The sequence below is a fragment of the Macaca thibetana genome, chromosome 4, assembly GCF_024542745.1.
Source record: "Macaca thibetana thibetana isolate TM-01 chromosome 4, ASM2454274v1, whole genome shotgun sequence".
NCBI classification, from domain to species: Eukaryota; Metazoa; Chordata; class Mammalia; order Primates; family Cercopithecidae; genus Macaca; species Macaca thibetana.
Window position 1 is genome coordinate 76,092,505 of NC_065581.1, and position 12,274 is coordinate 76,104,778.

General features: G+C 39.4%; 1 protein-coding gene across 1 annotated transcript in view; it reads left to right on the top strand.

The window, feature by feature from the left end:
* IRAK1BP1 (interleukin 1 receptor associated kinase 1 binding protein 1) overlaps positions 1-12,274 on the top strand; it is a 37,394-nt gene that overhangs the window by 503 nt on the left and 24,617 nt on the right. The gene's annotated exons all lie outside the window — the stretch shown is intronic.

A 12,274-nucleotide genomic window follows, 5' to 3' on the forward strand; every position in this document is an offset into this window, starting at 1 on the left:
GTTCAGGACGTCTTTGTCGCAAAGGTACTCCGGGACGCCTGGACCTGGCAGAGTGAATATTTGAACCATTCTTCTCCTAGACGAAGGTAATTATTGGCCTCAGGCAAATTAAAAATGAAAGAATGCAAATTGGGTAGGTTTTTATCAGGCGATATTTGCTTCAGTAATTTTGTTTTAAATTTGAAGTGATGAAATGGTAAAACTTGAAATGTTAGTTGTAAATATTTGCCCAAGTGGAGTGCTGGACACTAAATATTTTGTTTTGTTTTGTTTTTATTCTGCACCATGGAATTGGCAAGTGAAGAGCACGACCTGCTTCCTTCCGATCATGTAAAACTTTGCATGGAATGGTTCTTGAATATGTTCCGCAAACAGTAACGTTGGGGAGTGGGGAAGAAGTTGCGTCCATTTTCATTTGATAATGATTTTCATTTTGTAATGATTTCCCCAAAATTTCTCCGGCCTTCTTAGGTTTAACTTAAAAGAAAAAATCAAGCCAGTATTGTGGATACCACATACATGAAATACTTTTAACGGAGATGTCCATGAGACAAATCACTAAGCAAATCTTACCTTAAGCCTACTCCTAAGGAAAGAAAAAAAGATTGAAACCATCATTTAATCCACACAATAGCACTGTTAGGCGTGTTTTAATATCCCCGTTTTCCAAATTTAAAGAGGTTAAACAATGCTGTGAACTTTAGGTAGGGCAATATTTGAACTCATGTATTCCTGAAACCAGAATGTAAGTTGCTTCCAATTCTGCTGATAATTAGAATGAAAGAAAATTAGAAATCATAGAGATGAACTATTTCAGTTTTCTCATTTTACAGAGTAGGACCCCAAAGGCCACAGATGTGACTTATCCAGGATAACATTAAGTTGGTAAAAGTGCAGACATTGTTACTTCCAGTCTATTGCAAGAAATGCCATACCCCGAAAAAGCAAGTCCTTATTTTTAACAAGAAAAGATATTTGCATTGCCTTTATAATACAAACATATGAGTTATTACAAAGTCATTTGGACAAGATTTCTTCAAACGATTTTACAATTTAGAAAAATACAAATAATTATAAATAATGTGAGTAAAGTGGGTTTAATATGTAGAAAAATCATTTTAAAAACTGCTACTAGTGCCATAGTTGAATAAGATAACAAGTTTTTAAGTTATTTACATAAAATAAAAATGGAGCTCACATGACTCTATAAAACAACATAGGCTGGGCATGGTGGCTCATGCCTGTAATGCCAATACTTTGGGAGGCCAAGTCAGGTGGATCACTTGAGGCCAGGAGTTCAAGACCAGCCTGGTCAACATGGCAAAACCCCATCTCTAGTAAAAATACAAAAATCAGCTGGGCATGGTGGCACACTCCTGTAATCTCAGCTACTAGGGTGACTGAGGCAGGAGAATCTCTTGAACCCGTGAGGTGAAGGTTTCAGTGAGCCGAGATGGCACCACTGCACTCCAGTTTGGGCGACAGAAAGAGACTCTCTCAAATAAATAAGTAAGTAAATAAATTACTAAGTCCAACTTAGAGTAATTATATTAAGATTCAGTGTTCAATTCAATACATGAGAAGGACAGTAACCTCGCAGTTATCTCTGCTAATTGATGAAAGAAGTCATGTAGATAATTTGTTCAGGAGAGAATACAAAATATCGTTTATATTATTAGGATGAATTATGGGTCTTCACAAAGTCCTTATTCATTTTAAACTTTAGAATTCTGAGCTGTAAGGTTTATAAACATCACTTCCCTGCTTAAAGGGCTCCTCATAATCCAAACTCCTTTGCTTAAAAGATAGAGCTGAAGGTGGCTCATGCCTGTAATCCCAGCACTTTGGGAGGCCAAGAAGGGCACATCACCTGAGGTCAGGAGTTCAAGACCAGCCTGACCAACATGGCAAAACCCCGTCTCTACTAAAAATACCAGAATTAGCCAGGCATGGTGGTGCATGCCTGTAATCCCGGTTACTTGTGAGACTGAGGCAGAATTGCTTGAACCTGCGAGGCGGAGGTTGCAGTGAGCTGAGATCGCACCATTGCACTCCAGCCTGGGCAATAAGAGTGAAACTCCATCTCAAAAAAAAAAAAAAAAAAAAAAAAAAAGCCAAAACAGCCTGACTGTCTATCCTCATTTCCTATCATATCTTCCTCCCCTCTATTGTATTTTTCTTTAAGAATTAGCTCCAGCCTGAGCTATGGAATGAGACCCTGTCTCAAAAAAAAAAAAAAAAAAATCAGCCCAAATTCACCTTCTTGGCATTCCTTTCCTAATATAACACTAATCCCTGCCATACAACACTTCACTCCCTATACTTGTAATAAAAACTTATCCCGTATCATAATTCTTAATTTACTTGTCTCTCCTCCATATTCTAAACTTCTCCAGAGCCAAGACCATTTGTTCTTTTTTTGCCTGTATGAGTTACGGTCCATACACTTCACATAATGTTTACTCAGAAGATACCTTCTGAATGAATAAAAGAAACAATGAAACAATAAATGAACAAATTATTCAGCTATGTGGTTTTCATTGAAAAGTGTTTTAAAGTTTTAAGCAGTATTTACTCATTCAACCAACAAACATTAAGCCTTTCTTTTCATTGTTCATTTTTGTTTTTGTCTTTTTTTTTTTTTTTGAGATGGACTTTCACTCTTGTCGCCCATACTGGAGTACAATGGAGGCGGTCTAGGCTCACTGCAACCTCCACCTCCCAGGTTCAAGCGATTCTTCTGCCTCAGCCTCCCGAGTAGCTAGGATTACAAGTGCCTTCCACCACACCTGGCTAATTTTTGTATTTTTAGTAGAGATGGGGTTTCACCAAGTTGGCCAGGCTGGTCTTGAACTCCTGACCTCAACTGATCCCCTGCCTCGGCCTCCCAAAGTGCTGGGATTACAGGCATGAGCCACTGCACCTGGCCCATTGTTCATTTTTAAACAACACTTAATATTTTCTTAGTTTGTTTGGTCTGCTGTAATGAAAAACCATAGACTGGGTAGCTTGTAAACAACAGAAATTTATATCTTACAGTCCTGGAAGCTGGGCATCCAAGATCAAGGAGCTAGTAGATTTGGTATATAGTGAATGCTTCCAAGAATTACCCTGATATCTCTGCTTCCCTTTTATTTTCTCCTTTCTCCTACTATAGGCATAAAATGACCTCACAATGTCTGGTCCTCCCTTCACAAAAGTGTTTCTGTCATTCAGGATGCATATGTAAGTTCTAGTGCAAGAGAGGACTAGGAGTAAATGCTGAAGGGAGTGTTTAACCCCTTTAACCCATTGCAGTATGAGCAAAACCACTGTAAGATTCCTCTAAGTTAGAGTGCAGCCAAAAAAGAGACCCCTTTTCTCCTTTTTGCTTCACAACAGACCGCCTCAGCCACCCTGACACCCAGTAGGAGGTATTCCACAGGAGCAGCAGAAGAGAACTTACCTTGTATCATGACATATCAAGTCATATAGTTCTTGCAATGGACTAAATGTTTGTATGTTGAAACCTAATCCCAAGTATGATGGCATTTGGAGGAGGCTTCTAGGAGGTGATTGGGACATGAGGATAAGGCTGTTTATAGATGAGAACTCCGAGGACCAGGGTGATTATTGGCAGGTTGCTTGCCCATGGTCATAGCCAAGAAGTGGCAGAATTTTAACCTTAGGGTCCATGCTCTTAACCACTACAGGGTGTTGCTTCTTTATTCTCTTGACAGTGGGTAATTGAGGTGTTAGGTAGGGAAGATGTTGCTGATGCTATTGATACCACTGCTTACATCCTTTGGCATTTCACATTTGTGTGCATGCAGGCCCAGCTTCCAACAACATTTGTAAATTCTTTGCCTGAAAGCTTTCCCTGGGTGCCAGAATCCACTCTTGTCTGCAAAGGGGGCCAGAGTGTAATGCCAGGGAATTAAAGTCCTCTCCCCGAGCCCCACCAGCCTTCATCTGAAGGCTAATGTGGAACTAGAATGACTGAGGGAAATGAATGGAAAGAGACCTCAGCATCTTCACCCCTTGGGGTAGGATAATTCTGAGGTATATGTTCCACCCTGGTTCCTAGAGTTTCTCTGCAGGATTAAATTTGAGTTGACCACAGTGGTAATTTGCTTGACAACACATCCTTTAGTGCCTTTCTTTCCTTATCTGTCTTGCATCCCACTCTGTTAATGGTGTTTTTTGGGATCACCTTCAAAATTAACTGTATGCAAATTTTTGTCTTAGGATCTGTTTCTAGGGGCATCCAAATTAAGAAGTAGTGGCAACAAATTGAACATAGACATTGGATAAAGTTTTTCATTTTTAAAAATGGTCACAACATGAATGTCCTTGTAAGCTACATATTTACACATGTCCGTAATTACAGATTGAACATCCCATCCAAAATGCTTTACCGGAAATGTTTTGGATTTCGGAAGTTGTGGATCTGGGAATATTTGTATTTTATAGGTACCAGTGGAATATTTGTAATCTGGAAATCCAAAATTCAAAATGCTCCAGTTTCCTTTGAGTGTCATGTTGGCACTCAAAAAGTTTAAGATTTTGGAGCATTTTGGTTTTTCGGATTAGGGATCCTCAACTAGTAATATTCTTTGGACATTAATTCCTGGATTATGTATATTTGAAGGCTTATGAAAAATTGTACTCTAAAAATATACATTTATACCTTCACTTGGCACAGTAGGCATTATTTTCTTCTGTAATTTTGCAAACTTAGTAGTCCAAAAATTGATACTGTCATTTCTTTTTTCTTTATCATTTGAACTTAAACTTTTAAAATACAAATTTCTAGTTCACAATATTTTGCCCATTTTTATATTGTCCTTACCTTACTACATTTATAAGAACCTTAAAATTAAGATTATAAATAACCTGGCCTGGCACGATGGCTCAGACCTGTAATCCCAGCACTTCGGGAGACTGAGGCAGGCAGATTACGTGAGGTCAGGAGTTCAAGGCCAGCCTGGCTAACATGAAGAATCCCTGTTTCTACTAAAAATATAAAAATTAGCCAGTCATGGTGGTGGGCTGTATCTCAGCTACTCAGGAGGCTGAGGCAGGAGAATCACTTGAGCCCAGGAGGCAGAGGTGGCAGTGAGCTGAGATCACGCCACTGCACTCCAGCCTGGGCAACAGAGTGAAACTCTGTCTCAAAAAAAAAAAAAAAAAAAAAAAAAGATTGTAAATAACCTGTCATATATTGCAAAAATTTTTCTCAGTTTTTTATTTGCTGTATAACTTAGTTTATAGTATTGAACATTCAAAATCTTAAAGTTTCGTTTAGCCAAAGTCATTAATTTTTTTCTGTATTTTTTCTACCTTTGTATATAATGTTTATTGGGTATGTTGGGTTCTTCTCAAGCATAAAGCTATATAACTTTTTTTTTTTTTTTAAACACAAAGTCTCACTCTGTTGCCCAGTATGGAGTAGGGTGATAGTATCATTGTTCACTGCAGCTTAAAACTCCAGGACTCAAGCTGTCCTCCCACCTCAGCCTCCCAAATAGCTCGGACTACAGGCACACACCTCCATGCCCAGCTATTTTTTTTTAATTTTTTGTAGAGACAGGGTCTTACTGTGTTGTCCAGGCTGGTCTCAAACTCCTGGCCTCAATCAATCCTCCCACCTTGCCCTCCTGAAGCGCTGGAATGCCAGGCATGAGCCACCACACCTAGCCTTATAGAACTATTAACTAATATTTCCTGGTCTCTTAAGGAACCTTTGTAGTACATTAGATATGTGTGCTGTGCTTGGAATTTACTTTGGCATAAGGATAAGGGTTTTATTTTCTCTTGACATAGGTAAGTAACTGTACTGACACCATTTACTGAAGTCTGTCTTTCCCTTACTACACATGCAAGAACCTGGCTTTACATAATTGAAAAGTCAAGTTGTAATATGGGCTTTCATTGTCAAGGCTCTGCATACTTTGATGTAGTTCTCTTGGCTTTACCTTCATCTTCCTGCGTGATACTAAAATGGCTGCAACATTCCCAAGCCTTGCATCTTATACTGTAGCTTAAAAAGAAAAATAATAGTCTTTGTTTCCTGCAACCACATTTATTTTAAAAAATATTACAGTTTACTCTAAATAGACAACCTAAGCTTATTTTTGTGGCCAGAGAAATGCCAGACCAATTAGTTTAGATTCGGATTTCTGTCCATTTTTTAACCTAATCCTGTAGTAAATCAGATGTGATCATCCTAAATAGTTTAGACCTGTTATGGCTTACCTGAATCACATAGTTACTGCTCAGAGGGAGTAGGGGAAGGATGTATGATATGAGGATTCCGTATTCCTTGTTTTACCTACTGCTTTGAAATGTTACTGGTTATTGCTATTTGTAATCTTCAAATGTTCTTGTATTAGTTACAGAATTAATTAGTTCATTTGATCCTTGTTATGGTCCTGTGTCAGTACGACTCTGTTTAAATTATTATCTTCATAAAACATTTGTAGGGCAAGTTCTCCCCTCATTACTCTTCTGAAAAAATTCCCTGTCTGCAAGGAACAGAGGGACATTTTAAGTGACAGCATGGAATTATAGTCAGAAATTCCAGAGGGTAGAAAATTTCTATACAACAAATAAAATTTCTATTTATATTTTGCATTAAGTTTATGAATTAATTTCAGGATAATGGCTGATTTTACAGTGTTGTGTCCCAGTCCATTTATTTAAATGCTGTGTTTTTCTGTAAAGTTTTTTGGTTTTCTAGGAAATACTCTTCTAGACATTGACCTAGGCAAATAATTTATGCTGAAGACCCCGAAAGCAAATGCAACAAAATAAAAAATAGACAAATGGGACTTAATTAAACTAAAGAGCTTCTGCACAGGAAATGAAACTATCAACAGAGTAAACAGAAACACTATCGAATGGGAGAAAATATTTGCAAACTATGCATCTGACAAAGGTCTAATGTCCAGAAGCCTATAAGGAATAAATCAGCAGGAACAAAAAACAATCTCATGAAAAAGTAGGCGAAGGAAATGAGTAGACACTTCTCAAAAGAAGCCGTACAAGCAGCTAACAAACATATGAAAAAAGGCTCAACATCACTAATCATTGGAGAGATGCAAATCCAAACCACAGTGAAATACCATCTCACACTAGTAAGAATGGCTTTTATCAAAAAGTCAAAAAATAACAGATACTGGCAAGATTGTAGAGAAAGAGGAGTGCTTACACTCTTGGTGGAAATGTAAATTAGTTCTGCCACTGTGAAAGGCAGTTTGGAGATTTCTCAAAGAACTAGAAATAAAATTACCATTCAACCAGGCAGTCTCTTTGCTGGGCATATACCCAAAGGTAAATAAATTGTTCTACCAAAAAAGACACATTCACTTGTATGTTTATTGCAGCACTATTCACAATAGCAAATACATGGAATCAACCCAGGTGCCCATCAACAATGGATTAAAGAAAATGTGATACTTATACACAGTGGAATACTATGTAGCCATAAAAAGGAAAAAACTCATGTACTTTGCAGCAATATGGATAAGGCTTGAAGCCATTATCCTACCCTAGTGCAGAAATAGAAAACCACATGTTCTCACTTATAAGTGAGAAGTAAACATTGGGTACCCATGGACACAAAGATAAGAACAATAAACACTGGGAACTCCAAAAGTGGGGAAGGAGCACAGAAGTGGTTAAAAAAGTAACCAGGTACTATGTTCCATACTTGGGCAATGGGATCAGTTGTACCCCACACCTCAGCATCACTCAATGTACACGTGTAACAAACATGCATATGTACCTCCTGAATCTAAAATAAATAAATAAAATTAAAAATATATATATTGAATAGATGGGATGTTTTACCAAAAGATTTTAAAAGACTTTTTGAAGTTTTAGGGTTTTCTTCTTGTTTACTCTTTTTGATTCCTATGAAAATAATTTTTATGGCTATTGAGATTGTTATCATCATGATTTGTGCTTCCCTATTGATATAGTTTGGCTCTGTGTCCCCACCCAAATTTCATCTAGAATTGTAATCCCTATGTGTTGAGGGAGGAATCTGATGGGAGGTAATTGAACTATGGGGGCGGTTTCCTCCATGCTGTCCTTGTAAGAGTGAGGGACTTCTCATGAGAGCTGATGATTTAAAGTGTGACACTTTATCACTCTCTCTCTCTCTCTCTCCTGCCAACATGTAAGACGTGCCTTGCTTCCCCTTTGCCTTCTGCCATGATTGTAAGTTTCCTGAGGCCTCCCCAGCCATGTGGAACTGTGAGTCAAACCTCATTTGTTTATAAATTACCCAATCTTAGGTAGTATCTTTATAACAGTGTGAAAATGGACTAATACACCCATATTACTTAAGTAGCTATTCCTGTCTTGACCATTTTGTCTTAAAACTCTGCCTTTTGTATTTAGAAATAAACAGTAGCTTAATCAAGATAACTTAGCAGACTAGGCTGATATATTTCAATAATTTTCAGTTTTGTGCCCCTTATAGCAGGCTTTCTCAATCTTGGCAGTATTAACATTATGGATTTGATAATTCTTTCTTGTTGGGGGCTGTCCTGTGCATTATAGGATATTTAGGAGCATTCCTGGCCCCCACCCATGGAGTGACTACCATGTCCTCCTTTACCTGAAACTGTTCAACTTTTTAGACTGGCAGGCCCATGTCTCAGGAACCTCCTCAGTTTGAGTTTCACAGGGACACTTGATCATCTTGTGTATCCACTTAGTAGTGTACTCTTCTTCCCCAACTGTGACAACAAAAAATGTCTCCAGGCATTGGCAATGTCCCCTAGGGCAAAGTCATCTGGTGGAGAACCACTGCCCTATCGATAAACAAAAAATCTCATGCTCTGTGTGGGAACCACCAACCAGACTATCAGAAATATATCTATAGTGAAACAAAGTTAGGTTTACTTAGCATGATGCAACAAAGAAGAATGCATCCGAAAGGACCTTAGGAGTGTTTCAGAAACAGGTGTTCAGGAGGAGCCTCTTACAGGTTTTGGCCGTATGCCGAGCAGTGCAAGGGAAGAATCAGTGAAGCAGGCAGGGACAGATTGGTAACTGACTATTTTATTGATTTTTTTCATAGGAAACCCAAAGGATTAAAGTTATGCTAGGTGTGCCTTTACCAAAGGCACAGCAATCAAGCAGAAAAAGAATTTTAATTATTTTTTGTGGTTACAGGTCTGTTAGTTTCTGTTAGAAACTTTGGCTCTGTTAAAAACTTTCCTTAGATTCTATGTCCTCTTGGAAACGCTGTTTATGTTATGCTTAGACCACCTCAGTCTGATTGTTAACAGGCAATTTTTATTTCTCCATTCCCTGTAATATTATTTAGAATTTCAAAATTTATCAAATATTTTACTATATTGAGAAGCAAGATAACTATCTTCTTATATGGGTTGCTTTCAGACTGCACATACTTCCCTTTAAAAATCACTGGGCTGGGATAGGTTCCAAATGGCCGAATAGGAACAGCTCGAGTCTACAGCTCCCAGCATGAGCGACGCAGAAGACTGGTGATGTCTGCATTCCAAGTGAGGTACCAGGTTCATCTCACTGGAGCTTGTCAGACAGTGGGTGCAGACCAGGGAGCATGACCTGAAGCAGGGTGAGGCATCACCTCACCCAGGAAGCGCAATGGGTCAAGGAATTCCCTTTCCTAGTGAAGGGAAGCCAGGACAGACAGCATCTGGAAAATCGGGTCATTCCCACCCTAATACTGTGCTTTTCCAACGGTTTTAGCAAACAGCACACCAGGAGATTATATCCTGCACCTGGCTCAGACGGTCCCATGCCCATGGAGCCTTGCTCACTGCTAGCACAGCAGTCTGAGATCGAACTGCAAGGCAGCAGTAAGGCTGGGTGAGGAGCGTCCACCATTGCTGAGATTTGAGTAGGTAAACAAAGCAGCTGGGAAGCTCAAACTGAGTGGAGCCCACTGCACCTCATGGGGACCTGCCTGCAGCTATAGACTTCACCTCTGGGGGCAGGGCATAGCTGAAAGGCAGCAGAAACTTCTACAGCCTTAAACATCCCTGTCTGACAGCTTTGAAGAGAGTGCTAAGGGAAGAAACTTCCCTCAGCACAGAGTTTGAGATCTGAGAACTGACAGACTGCCTCCTCAAGTGGGTCCCTGACCCCTGATTAGCATAACTGGGAGGCATCTCCCAGTAGGGGCTGACTGACACCTTATATGGCCAGGTGCCCCTCTGAGACGAAGCTTCAAGAGGAAATATCAGGCAGCAACATTTGCTGTTCTGCAATATTTGCTGTTCTGCAGCCTCCGCTGGTGATACCCAGGCAAACAGGTCTAGAGTAGACCTCCAGCAAACTCCAACAGACCTGCAGCTGAGGGTCCTGACTGTTAGAAGGAAAATTAACATACAGAAAGGACATCCACACCAAAACCCCATCTGTACATCACCATCATTAAAGACCAAAGGTAGATAAAACCACAAAGATGGGGAGAAACCAGAGCAGAAAAACTGAAAATTCTAAAAATCAGAGCGCCTCTTCTCCTCCAAAGGAATGCAGCTCCTCGCCAGCAACGGAACAAAGCTAGACAGAGAATGACTTTAACAAGTTGAGACAAGAAGTCTTCAGACAATCGGTAATACCAAATTTCTCTGAGCTAAAGGAGGATGTTCGAACCCATCGCAAAGAAGCTAAAGACCTTGAAAAGAGATTAGACGAATGGCTAACTAGAATAAACAGTGTAGAGAAATCCTTGAATGACCTGACAGAGCTGAAAACCATGGCACGAGAACTACATGACGCATGCACAAGCTTCAGTAGCCGATTTGATCAACTGAAAGAAAGGGTGTCAGTGATTGAAGATCAAATGAATGAAATGAAATGAGAAGGGAAGTTTAGAGAAAAAAGAGTAAAAAGAAATGAACAGAGCCTCCAAGAAACATGGGACTATGCGAAAAGACCAAATCTATGTCTGATTGGTGTACCTGAAGGTGACGGGAAGAATGGAACCAAGTTGGAAAACACTCTGCAGTATATTATCCAGGAGAACTTCCCCAACCTAGCAAGGCAGGCTAACATTCAAATTTAGGAAATACAGAGAATGCCACAAAGATACTCCTGGAGAAGAGCAACTCCAAGACACATAATTGTCAGATTCACCAAAGTTGAAATGAAGGAAAAAATGTTAAGGGCAACCAAAGAGAAAGGTCAGGTTACCCACAAAGGGAAGCCCATCAGACTAACAGCAGATCTCTCGGAAGAAACTCTGCAAGCCAGAAGAGAGCAGGGGCCAATATTTGACATTATAAAAGAAAAGAATTTTCAACCCAGAATTTCATATCCAGTCAAACTAAGCTTCCTAAGTGAAGGAGAAATAAAATCCTTCAGAGACAAGCAAATGCTGAGAGACTTGTCACCACCAGGCCTGTCTTACAAGAGCTCCTGAAGGAAGCACTAAACATGGAAAGGAACAACCAGTACCAGCCACTGCAAAAACATGCCAAATGGTAAAGACCATCGATGCTAGGAAGAAACTGCATCAACTAATGAGCAAAATAACCAGCTAACATCATAATGACAGGATCAAATTCACACATAACAATATTAACCATAAATGTAAATGGGCTAGATGCTCCAATTAAAAGACACAGACTGGCAAATTGGATAAACAGTCAATACCTATCACTGTGCTGTATTCAGGAGACCCATCTCACATGCAAAGACACACATAAGCTCATAATAAAGGGATGGAGGAAGACCTACCAAGCAAATGGAAAACAAAAAAAAAGCAGGGGTTGCAGTCCTAGTCTGTGATAAAGATATTTAAACCAACAAAGATCAAAAGAGACAAAGAAGACCATTACATAATGGTAAAGGAATCAGTTCAACAAGAAGAGCTAACTATCCTGAATATATATGCACCCATTACAGGAGCACCCAGATTCATAAAGCAAGTCCTTAGAGACCTACAAAGAGACTTTGACTCCCATACAATAATAGTGGGAGACTTTAACACCCCACTGTCAACATTAGGCAGATCAACGAGATAGAAAGCTAATGAGGATATCCAGGAATTGAACTCAGCTCTGCACCAAGCAGACCTAATAGACATCTACAGAACTCTCCACCCCAAATCAACAGAACATACATTCTTCTCAGCACCACATCGCACTTATTCCAAAATTGACCACATAGTTGGAAGTAAAGCACTCAGCAAATGTAAAAACAGAAATTATAACAAACTGTCTCTCAGACCACAGTGCAATCAAACTAGAACTCAGGATTAAGAAACGCAGTAAAAACTGCTCAACTA